We start from the raw sequence: 12,611 nt of genomic DNA, 5'->3' as shown, positions 1-12,611 counted from the left end.
AGTAGTAATTATAGTAGTAATAGCAGTAGTAGTCATTGTAGCAACAGTTTGCCTGCTGTTTCTGTAACTTGAGTAAATGTATCATTGAAAAAATAATTTCTGTTTTACCCAAAAATGTCACAGTGTCTGATCTCCAGTTCTTGGGGAAAGAACGTGATTTATTCACACAAAAGAAAAGCATTTGGCACAAGAGAATAAACATGAGACATTGAATACTTGAGTATAGATATTGTAACATATGAGATAATGCTCTGATCATTACAGCTATATAATACAGTATCACCCACATCAGCAGTAATTAATGCAGCTGCAAAACTGAAAAATGTGAATAAACCATCGTTATGAGATGCAGAATTAAAATATTGTGTTCAGTTTTATTTTACATATCACTGTTATGTAATTTTGTACTTACTCATAATGTGAGTTCTGACTTGTGTTCAAGTTTAAAGGACCATACCAGTGTGTTAGCATGTTGTACCTTATCAACTACAAATCATCTGTACTTTACATTTTTGCCAACCATGTTGAGTATAGGCTATAATTTACTTTACTTTAGATTTTTAATGTATTTCTCAGCTGTTGGTATCCATTCATTTCTGTACAGTATAAAAATCACTCAACAGACAGTGCAGTCCTTCACATTTGACATCAAGTCTGCATTAATGTTTCCCAAAGTTACATTATTTTTTCATGATAATGCCATTTAACTGCAGATTGATTTGAAAAATCTATGCTACATTGCTTCACAACAATAACAGAATTTCAACAGTAATGAATGCAGACTTGATGTTCACTTTGCTGGGTTGTAAATGTATATGTAATTATATATTATGTATATGTATATGGACTAAAAATGCAAAAGCACTGGTGTGTTTCTTTAAAGTGCTCCTTAAACTAAACTTTAAATATGTTTTAATTAAGTGAATAAATAAAGATAAACTTTATATTGCTATAGGATCTAATGATAATGATGTAATAATCAACTTCATTCAAAATAGATAGAGTATGATAATGTTGGACGATATGACCAAATATACCGTGAGATGCTGTTGTTACTGCTACAAGGCAATTTTGGATTTACAGGTTTGTTGTATCAATGTGATGAAGTTCCTTAAATTTTCAGGTATTTAATTTGCTGGATTAAAAAATCAGCCCTTTTTTTTACACCTTTTTTGGGGGGATTTTATAGAAAAAAAATGTTTATGTCAACAACAGCACAAGAGAACAGAGCACCATGACATCTACATGACATAAACATTTCCTTACTTATGTTTCCCAAAAATATATCACAATATATCTATATCACAATATATAATTATATATACCATGATAGAAGATATTTTTCCATATCAGGCCATTCGACCAGTTCATTAATGTGTACTCACTGTTGTGTTTATATACTCTGTTTGGTGCACAGCAGGACTGAAACAGAGTAAGTCTGAAGTGATATAATGAATGCCTGCATTGAGTCACCACTGTTGGGATAACACATGGATGGAGAGTGAGGCTGCTGCCCTTTCAACACAATACTGTCTCACAGACATTTCTCACTACAGTGAGTCACCTAGGACCTTGACCCTCTCCCGCCCTTTGGATTTGCTCTCTGAAATGGACTCCATTTACAATGATAGTGGTTAAAAAGAGTTGAATTTTCAGCCAGTAAAAATCTTTACTGGGGACTTGGCGTCTTCTGGTCACCCATGTTTTGAACACTGTCCCCTGGTACTTTGTATTTACTTGTTGTACTGTGTGGAGGGGATGAGCTGTTTCCCACCAACAGGGGCTCCCGGGCTCTCCTCTTTGAGACATTCCTGGAGGTCAGTGCAGGAGGATCTAGTTGTCTCCCAGGGAAACAGAGCTAATAAACTCCAGGGGTGGTCGTAAATTTTCTCATTATTTGGCCTGCAGCCCAGAGGCAGGGGGTGGTGGGCGGCTGGGTTGGGGCTGATGGAGCCGGATCTGCCTGCCCATCTGTCCTGGTCCTGCCTGTGGATGAGCAGTGACCTGCCTCTCAAATGATGACCATGCTGTCTCACATGGTTGATTTAGCAGACAAGGTTTACAATTTGAGGCTCTAAGAAATCTACTAGTGTGGTAAAGCTGAAGTCTGTCTATCAAAAGTATAACTCAGCATTCAGACAGTTTGCTGATAACATCTCTTGACTCTGTCTGTATGTCTGTCAGTGTGGTAAGACCTGGAATTTTTATTTACCTGCAAAATATGAAACACAGAAAAGCAGCAAATCTTTGCAGCAAAATTGTCATCAGTTATCCACCAGAATTTTTTTCCACTCAAAAGATTTTCTTTTCAGTTTTTCTAAGGCTAAATCAAAAATTTGTGTATGAACAAAAGATAAAAAGAAAAAAAACAGTTGTCACCTCATAGCTGGCCAACAGTGTCCAACACCACCAAGGCACATTATGTCAAAACATCCAACAAGTGCAAATCTATGTATATGCTGACTATGTATCAGTATCAGAGGATTCCATCTCATGTGTCTTTTCCTTGTCAGTGAACGTGGTGGACTTCTGTGGCCAGACCATCCGGGGAGATGGCATGATCGTCAACTCACACCAAGAGTCCAAGAAGTACTACTTTGTGACCATGGGGACTGACTGCCACCTCACCATGCAGGCCAGCTCCCCGAAAGACAAGGTCCAGTTCCACTTCCGCTTCTTCCTGGTCTACAGTTTGCTACGAGTGGCCCCTCTGAGCCCGGCCCCTGCCTTTCCAGAGTCCCCTCGTGGCTCCGCCCCTCTCAACCCCAGACTGGAGCCCACCTCAGGTGAAAGCCCAGGGGACCCTTGTCATGCCGGCTCATACGTTCAGTTTTATGATGGACGGGACAGGAGCTCGCCTGCCCTCGGGCCTCCTCTGTGTGGGAAGAGTCCGCCGCGGCCGGTGCTGTCCACAGGAAACTACCTGACGCTGAGGCTGGTCACCCGGGGGACTCAACCCAGAGTGGACTTTGTGGGGGACTTCACCTCCTTCAGACTGGGTAAGACAGACAAAGAGATGCTTAGAGTCTTACAGCCACTGTGGTGGGACGTACAAAAGCAAACAATAATGCAGTGAAACTGAAATGAGTAAATAATGGGCTAGTTGGTGGCGTTCACTCCTCTGAGTCCATCATATTCTGTAACCACATACCTCTGAGTGAATTAGTGTTTAATCATCATCAGTTTTTTGAAAGTGTGTTTGTAATCAGTTGGTTAATGAATGGTTAGGTTAGTTGTTAAGTGCCATTTAATTTACCTGCACACTGATTTAGACTGATGTCTAAACTGCTGGCCCTGAGTTGTAGGATTTTATTTTAATTTAACAAAATATGCTGCCTAATAAAGCACTAACAGTTAATTGACATTGACTCTACAGATTATCACAATCAGCTGCTAATGCAATAAGAGGTGCTATAGGCTGAAGTAAGATTTAAATGGACACCTGACAGCCAGTCAGAATCAAGTATTTTCTGTGGCCAATAGACAATCATCAATGAACACAGAGAGGCTTAAAACTGACCACAACTTCAAAACAGACTGTATGGCCACAGGTCATGTGCGGTTTGTGGTGATGAAGATTCCAATCCTTTAATATTTTGTAATTATTAGTTTTCCTGGCCCAACTTTGACCTGCTGTTTACTGTTTTCCTGTGCAACGAGCGATTATCACTGACATTTAGAGTGTGCTCACTTTCAGTCAGAGCTCCAAATTAAATGGTTTAGATAATCTGACAACATGTCTGATTGTCTTACTGCCAATGTTTCTTGACCTGTCAGACTTAATTGCATTCCCAGATCTTAGCACAGAATGATCCATTTTCTCCCCTTCCTTCTCAGGTTTTAACCAATCAGAATGCAGCAGTGAACCCTACTTCACCTGCAGGAATGGGAAGTGCATCCCTCTCAGTCTGGTGTGTGATGATAAGGGCATTGACAACTGTGGGGATGGAAGTGACCTGGAGGAAAACCTGACCACCGGGTGCAAAGGTCAGTGAGGTGATTCGGTGGCTGGTCAGGATGCTGATACTGCATCAGCCTCCCTGATTTTATTTAGGGAGTGTATCTTTAAACTACAACAAATTTAATAGTTGACACAAATTTGTCCTCCATCAGCAGGTCAGCTTTTACCTCCCGAGCCTCCACCGCCAATAGCAACCCCACCCCCACCTTTTGTGAATCCACCCACTGTACCAATTCCTACCCATATGAACTGTGGCATGTCAGACAGCCCTCCCAGTCATGAGTCAGTAACAGGTGAGTGACATAATAATAGTTTTAATTCATCTAGCAGGAAAATATTCCACCAGGCTGGAATAAATCAATGTGTAATGCACTATGCTTATACTGCAGCCGGTTGGTTTGTAAATAAATTAATTAAGTGTCCATTTGGATGCAAAGTGGCCCAATGAGTGGGCATAAAACTAATGGAGGTGACCACTGAGTTGTTAATTTCACCTAAAGACTAAACTAATAAATGGTGATGGATTCTCACGGCAGAAAGCAGTCTTTTGAGTGATCTGTCTATTCCAGCGTCACAGGTGCAGACAGAGGCTGTCTGGGCCGACCTGTCAGCTTCTGATTGCTTTTAAGACTGGGAGAAAGAGGAAGTATTTGGTGCGAGCAGCTTTGCCTTTAAAACAGCAGCAGTTCTCCTCGGTTCACCTGCACATAGTTTTTCATGTACTTGGCAGGTCAATTGTTCCTGCATCTTGGAGAAGTTGCCACAGTTCTTCTGTGGATTTAGGCATCTCAGCTGCTTCTGTCTCTAAGTTCCTGATTTTTATTAACTGGTCATCTCCTGTTTATATGTGGTGGTGACCACCAGTGCCAAGACATAGGCCAAGGTAATACCAGCATTAATGCTTGTGGCCTTCATCAGGGTCATCTGAAGGCCACAAGCCGAAACGTGTCGGTCAACTAATAAAGTTGTTCCTCATACTACAAGAGTTGCTGGAGTTCTCATCTTTCTAGACTTCTTTCCCTTCTCCATGCACCTTGGAAGTAGGTGAAGTTGTGCCAGAGACCCTCACTCCGCAACACCAGCATTTATAACAGCAATATTCCTAACCCACATTCATCGATTTCCATAAAGTAAATGCGAGTGGTGTTGTTGTGTTGACTTAAACTTTTGTGAAGTTTGACAAGCAAATCTGCACCGTTGTCCAATTGCAAACCATTATGATAGTGATGATCTTTGAGGGAACGGCAAGGACCAGAAAGTCCAAAATACAGGATGCTATCATATTAGCTGTTTTGCATGACCCATAGTTAATGACTACATCACCAAGCTTCCAGCAGCATTTATTTCACAAGGACGCAGGAATACATTTCACTGTGCCGATTTCTGGTGTGACAGGCACAAATGTCAGTGTTAACCAGTTCCATTCCAATATGTTAGTACTCAGTACTTCCTGACTTCCTTACCCTGTCTGTGACTCTCAGCCCCAATTCCATCGGTTCCTACTGACAAAATAATCTAAATATAAACATAAATAAGTTTTACTTTTTTAAAATAGCCTGGCTACTGTAGTTTTAAGCAAATGTTAATCAAACAGGAGTAAATATTGAATTTGTTGAGGACTATTTTATGAAGAAGATCCACATTTCCACATTTTTGGTTCTCTATATTTATATGTTGTACATGTTTCTGGTTACCACCACTGCTAACACTCAGGACACTCAAGCCAGTGTCACTGTGGCTTCTTTTTGGTTAAAAATGTGAGAGTGGACTGAGCATTCTCCCACGTACTTCTCTTTATTTAGACAGTAGGAAGGCAGAGAGGGAGTCAGAGTTGGACAGCCCAAAAAAACAAAACCTACAGTGGTGGTAATGAAAACAAGTATTGGGCAGACAAGTTTTTTTATCCCATCTCAAATTTGATCCCATGTACAGCCCCAATGGAAAGACTATCACTTCAGAAATGTTTTACCTACTTTCACCTAGTTCGTTGTTTGATACAACATGTTTCATGACATTTGGAAACCATCATTGTGACTTTCCAAACATGAGTGAAGTCTACAATATACTGTACTGTATGTCATCCCTACAAATGAGCCACTGGACTGTACACTAGCTAAGGATTTGGCAGAGCTAGAAGCAGCAATATTTTAGAACTATTACTTTGATGAGGCCAAGCAATGAATGGTGTGTGAGCCTTCCTCAGTCTGTGGTGACACTGTACAGTTTGAAGAGTTAAAACCTGTAGTTTGGTGAATCCTATTCCATGTGGAAAAAGTGTGTACAGTTCCTTTGTACAGTAAGTCACTGGTGTTATATATACTATAAGTATTTCCTACCAGCATTGTAATTTGCGAAGTGAATATGGCTGGACTGTGAGTAAAGATAATTGCATTTCATCCCTCTCATCTCCAGACTCTCCTGCCTCCTTGTCTTTGTTGGTTCTCTACATCATCCTGGGTGTGGTGGCGGGCACCGTGGTGCTCTGCTGGTGTTGCTGGTCACCCGGCTGGTTCCTGTGGCGAGTCAGTATTTGTCGCTTCTTACCCTGCTGCAACTCGGCCTGTGCCTCCTGCCAGCTCTGCGCCCGCAGCTGCACCCACAGCAAGGAGCACCGACTGGCAAAGGTCACCCCTCATGCACCGGTCAATGGGACACCGACAGGCACGGCGGCCACCACCAACAACGCTGAAGAAAACGTTACCACTGCTGCTGTTTAGAGCAGAGGAGCTGTTCAGTTGATCAGTTTTGGCATACAGAGACAAGGGTTCAGTGGTGAACATGGACATGCATTAGGCAGTGCAACAGGACCAAGAATCTCTGTGAAGGTGGGACTGATGTGGTCCAGTGTGAGATGAGCTGAATGCATTTGGTTCATGGGTAAACTGTGGTTTGTGTGCTTTAAATATGATGATGCAGGGGATGAGACTGCTGTGTTTATGTTGCTATGAGAAGATAAAGCAGGGTACAGTATGAAAAGTATGAATGTATCTGAATGGACTGGATTAAGGGTTTGTGTTCACGGCACATTCTGCCTCTTTTAAAGTTGTCTCTTACATATTATGATGGCAGCACATTCTGTTTAAGAGACTGCTTATGACTTTTGAGAACTTGAGAACAATGAAAAGAGTTAAGTTGTTGGTGTGAACAACTTTGAGTTGTATATTTGTGTTTGTTTATTATATACATGCCTTTTCACTCTGTCTTAAATATAACAGTAAGATTTTACTGCAGTGAAATTACACTTCCAGCTCACAGCTTTGACCAAAAGTATGCCATGGACACATGCTGGGGAAACAGCCCAAGAACTACAAAGTCACTCTCCTGGTGACAACAGCTGTTCTCCCTGGGAGAAATTCCTTCAAACTTTCCACTCTCAGCAGTCCACTGTTGTTCGAAATAAAAGCCACACAGTATGGAGTCTGGACCAGTGGAGCACAAAGTCATCCAGTCTGCAGCGGTCAACATCTTGTGGGGTAAAACTTAGTATTTAATATGCTATTGTGCGCACACAATAAAAGGACAAATTACCAAAAAAAAGCACTTTGCAAGAAAAGTCAAAAATTGTCAGCTCACATAAGTAGATATCACTATAGCAGGTGAGAATTATTAGTAGTGATGGGCACATATCTGTGGGGTGAGACTGAAAAAATATGTATAATTGTATTGATGAACTGGAATAACAGTGAGTTTTAAAACAAGGTGAAAACAATGTAATTTAATTACATTTCAGTTTGGTATGATAGTTAGCCCTGTGACAGACTGTATCCTGCCTCTTGCCCAGTGTGAGCCAGGATAGGCTCCAGCCCCCTGTGATCTTTCAAAATAAATGTGCAGATTTAGATACTGGATGGATGGATGGACGATAAAGATATGAATCATTTACCTCAACAAAACAATGATTTGAACACTATTCACCATTATTCAGTCAGTGTTTTTAGTGGTGTGATTAGTTATTGTCTTTTAATGTGCACTGGCCAGTGTGTCAATCATAAATAATCCCTCAAGTGTTGAGCCCAGTTATGGTTGTCGTCTCCTGAACTAAGTAAGTCTTGGCTGCATTTAACCTTCCACCAAGGTATAAAGGTAGTCTGTGTGATAATGAAGCTCATTAGGACTAGTAAACTCTTGGAGAGCCTCTTCAAACATTTGTTCATCTTTCCAATTACTTGCCACCACCTTGTGGCTGTCAGATCATATCAGTTTTTCTTTTTATCAATTCATTTTGGTGAGTTCTACCCCTCATACAAAAGTATGTGGACACCTGCAAATTCCACCTACATGTTGAACATGTCATTCCAAAACAATGTTCATTCATCTGCTGCTAGAATAGCTCTTTTGGTTTCAGTTTTTCCAGCAGATGTTGGAACCTTGCTGCAGGGATTTGCTGCCATTCAGCCACAAGAACATTAGTGAGTTCTAACACTGATGTTGGGTGATAAGATACAGTATACATCCATGGGTGTCTCCATACCTTTAGTGTATTATTTATTTGTGTGAATCATGAACTTGTAAAGAGAAAGTAAATGAGGGAAGATACGGTTTGTATCTAATGCTGTGAAGTCAATTAAAATGAGGGATTGATATCTTTCTAGTAGAAGCCTCTGTTCACTCCCGGGCTTCATATACAGTAAAGAGTACAGTAGAGTCACTACCTCTGTCTTACCCAGATTGATGGTCCATGTGAGGGGCAACCTGTGTTCATGTGTCCACCGGGCAAACTTTCTTTGTGGCGTCCTCCAGATGGAGTAGCTTAATAACCTTTCCTCTTCCAGTCACACTGTGTGTTGTGTAACTACATTACACAGAGCCCCCTGCACTGTCTTTTTAGAGATTTTGACTTGTGTTCTTGGTGAGGCATAAGGCCATATGCTTAAACTAACACTGTGTTTCTAACTTCCAGGTTGCCAGGCTACAGCACAGTGACGTATGCAGACTTCTTTATCTGTCTCGCTTTCTGCTGAAACTGTACAGGAATACATGTGCGTCTGTAGACCCATCAGACACACACACACACACACACACACACACACACACATACCAAGTACAGTACACATCTAGTCACACACACTCAGACATGTGTGTGCATTACTCTGTAGATAAGGTCAGAGCTCCAGGTGGAAGTTCCTGCCAACAAGACTTTTCTCACATGTTCCTGTTAGCTGGTCTATAATATACAGTTAACAGTCTTCAAATATTCCACTGATAAATCCCAGTGTTATATGCAGATTTTATAGGATATGTGTTTAATAAACATTGTAAGAATCTCTGAAAGTCAAGAGGATATTGCACTTACTTTCATCAGGTGGACACAAACATGACTCCAAATGAATGCTAATGTTGCTCTGTGTCTGTGTGTGTAAATAACAATTGTTTGCATTCACTGTATACAGTGATATTTGTGTCAGATGCCACTGCACTCAAGTGGCTAAAAAATCATTTATTGCAGCTCTTTAAGGGGTTCATTATATTTCTAAATACATGTAATTAAATATTTTTGAATGATGTGGTTTGTTTGAAAGGAATATAATATGTTAACATGTATCACATTACATTTGAAATTCATGAAACATTGCATACAAGCAGAACAGAGACTTCACTCAAACTGTAGCATAATGTAAATAATGAAGATTTGCTTGAATTCTTAATGAGATGACAAAGAGAGTTTTCTATGCTAAAAATGTATAGGCAACTCTGTTTTCTGCTTTTTGGACTCTTTGGTCTTTGTTTGTGATGAACATACTGTAATAAATGTTGCAAAGTAGAACTGTTTATTTTGTCTTTTAAAATCCCAATTTTCCCTTTAGATATATCTTTAGCTGTCATGTTTGTTACAGTTACACCATCCAATGTTTTTCCACTAGACTTTTAAAATGAAGTCCTGTGAGTTTGAATAAGCACACACACATTTGTTTGTAATGTTTGTCCCACCGGCAGATCAGTTTCAAACATTGACAAGATGGTAAAGAGATACAGTATATTTTCACTTGACTGAAAAACAGCCTGGATGTAATCATGCCCTTGTCTGCAGTGCAGTGCACAGTCTCTGTTGTCCTTCATGTGACTCAGAGGGATCACAGGCTGCTTGGGTGACACTGGGAGGGTTTGGCAAAGAGTCAGCAGCTTGTGTTGCTTCTGGTATCCACTGGCAACCTTTCAAGTTAAATCCCTGTTTCTCTGAAAGAGAGAGAAAATAATCTCTCCTGACCCTTTTGTCACCTTGATTTAACTTTCTATGATTGACTTTTTGACCCCCAGTTAAATTAGTATGCTGGGGGTTCCTAACTTGTTAAATGTATTGACACAAGGCAGCTTCCTGCAGTGGTATTCATGTCAGAAAATGATTTTTGACCTTTCTAAGTAGACAGTAAAAGCACTTTAAATCTATTTAAGCAGCTTCTTATTTGCTAAAGGGTTAAATAAAGTTTACAGACTAATCAATGCATGTGATAAACAAGAAACTCATTTACGGAAGTAAATATAACCTCTAAATTTGAATTTAAATCCCCCATAACATTCATAAATTATGGTGAAGGATAAGTAGAAAACAAGCTAAAAGACTGTGCTGTAATCATTAATTGAAGTTATAGGGCTTATTTAACTTTCTACAGTTAGGAAAAAGTGAGGCATTGAATTAAGTGGTTAAAGGGACCATGAGTTGATATTTAATTATGTGTGAAGAAATTATTAAGGTGTCTTACAGCAGATCTTTGTCTCATAATGATCATAGTATTAAACAAGGATTGATGAAGGTGAAAACAAATCTGGAAATGACATTGCCTTTGTTGATTTGCTTTGTGTTGGTCAGCTGAAGGTCACACACAGTTGCACACAACTGTTACTGACTGTGACCGCAAAACAATTTCTGGTCACGTGACCACAAACAATTTGTGTCAGTTTAGCCCAGGTGTGTTCAGAGATTTAAGAGTTATCCATTTCATCCTTCGCATAGGCCATCACTCAAACTATTCTTAGACCAAAGAGTATCCTGTTGACTCAGGGATATATTGGCCTCCCACTTATGTGTGTTCACTTGCCAGGGGGCATTGTCCTATTGTCCATGTGCTATCTCAGTGAACCATGCTGCTGGACCCGTTAGTGACTCAGCTGAGCCGCCCTGTGACCATGTAAACCCTTCAGTCAGCCATAAAACACCAGGGGATCAGTGCAAATACATTAAGACAAGTATGGTCGGTCAGATCGCTGACTTACCACCCACTGCAAGCTTGGTGCTCAACTGGAGCCCACTGATAAAGGGCTTTACATTTGGAGAGCATGCTGCTCATTCTGAGGCTTTGATGTGGTGATGATGAGGACAGTCTGAGTTTTAGTGAAAATAATAAGGATGTTTCTTCTCTTAGGATGCACATAACTAACACCCTGCCGAATAAATATAGCCAATACCTGAATTATTGGGTCATATTTTACATTACAGAACACAAAATTGTGAGGTGTTACAAGGAGAATACCTGTATAGTAGATAATGATTACAAGAAAACAGACTGGGAAATAGCCTACTATATTAATGAATCATTAGGTAGGCTAATTATTAGTTCATAAATATCAATGTACACAAAAAGAGGGAATGAATTCTCAAAAAAGTCAAAGCACACTGCTTTACCATGGTATAAAAGTTAAAAGCCTATAGTGACCATGGTCTTCCTCTGGGTCAAACGGTTTGTCAAAATGTTTGACCCTGAGGAAGACCGGTGTGGTCAATGTGTGTTGCTCTTCTGTGCCTTGACTTTCTTTGGACTTCATTCCTCTTTTTTGTGAATGTGTATGTGAATGAGAGCATCTGTTTTGAGTCACATTGTTGTTGTATCCAAAAAGCGCCTCTCTTATGTGTTTTTCATAATTCATAAATATCTGTGAATCATACTAATCACTTTCTACATGTTTCACTTCTGATTAACTCTTAACCAGACACTGAGCGGCACAAAAATAGTAAAGACTTGACTTTTTTGTGCTCCCTCAACATCATACTGAGTAGTCCCTCATTACCTTATTATGATCTTATAATTACTCACCCTATTTGTGCCCACTCAGTTATAGATCTGCTGTAGTGTTTAGTCTGCCCCGCCCTAACAATATGCATTAAGAGTTACTGTTTTCAGGAGCCCGTTTAACAGTATGACCCCTTCCTGCAGCTGACCCAAACACGGGTGTAATAAGTTTAATAATGGCTGCAATCTATTCAGGTGTTGTAGTCTCAGAGACCTGGAATTATACATGCTGGCTTATTGCCACATGCTTAAGCGGTAAAAGGAGAAGTAAAGGACTTGTTGGTTTAATTGCAACGTAAATAGTATATATGAAAATGCACATGCCACATATGAACTACTAATTTAAGCAAGTTTATATTTTCCTTCTACATTAATCTTAGTACACCAGTGACGTAAACATTTAATGTATAAAACACATCATATTTCATCCATAACAATGGCCTACATTCAGCTAGCTCTCAATACTACTAGCAACAAACATTGTCAAGCCAATGTTTTATCAGTTGAATAAAACTGCGGGTTTCTAATCAGACACAGTGATCAAACTTTCTGCTGCTGTGAGTTGCAATTATTTAGGAGAGAAGAGAGCACAAAACTAATGTCAAATTTTTCACAATATGACTGCTGCTTTATGTAAGTAAGCTATA

Source organism: Thunnus albacares, chromosome 4 (genome assembly GCF_914725855.1).
Source record: "Thunnus albacares chromosome 4, fThuAlb1.1, whole genome shotgun sequence".
Lineage (NCBI taxonomy): Eukaryota > Metazoa > Chordata > Actinopteri > Scombriformes > Scombridae > Thunnus > Thunnus albacares.
Note: the sequence above shows the minus strand (reverse complement) of the source record.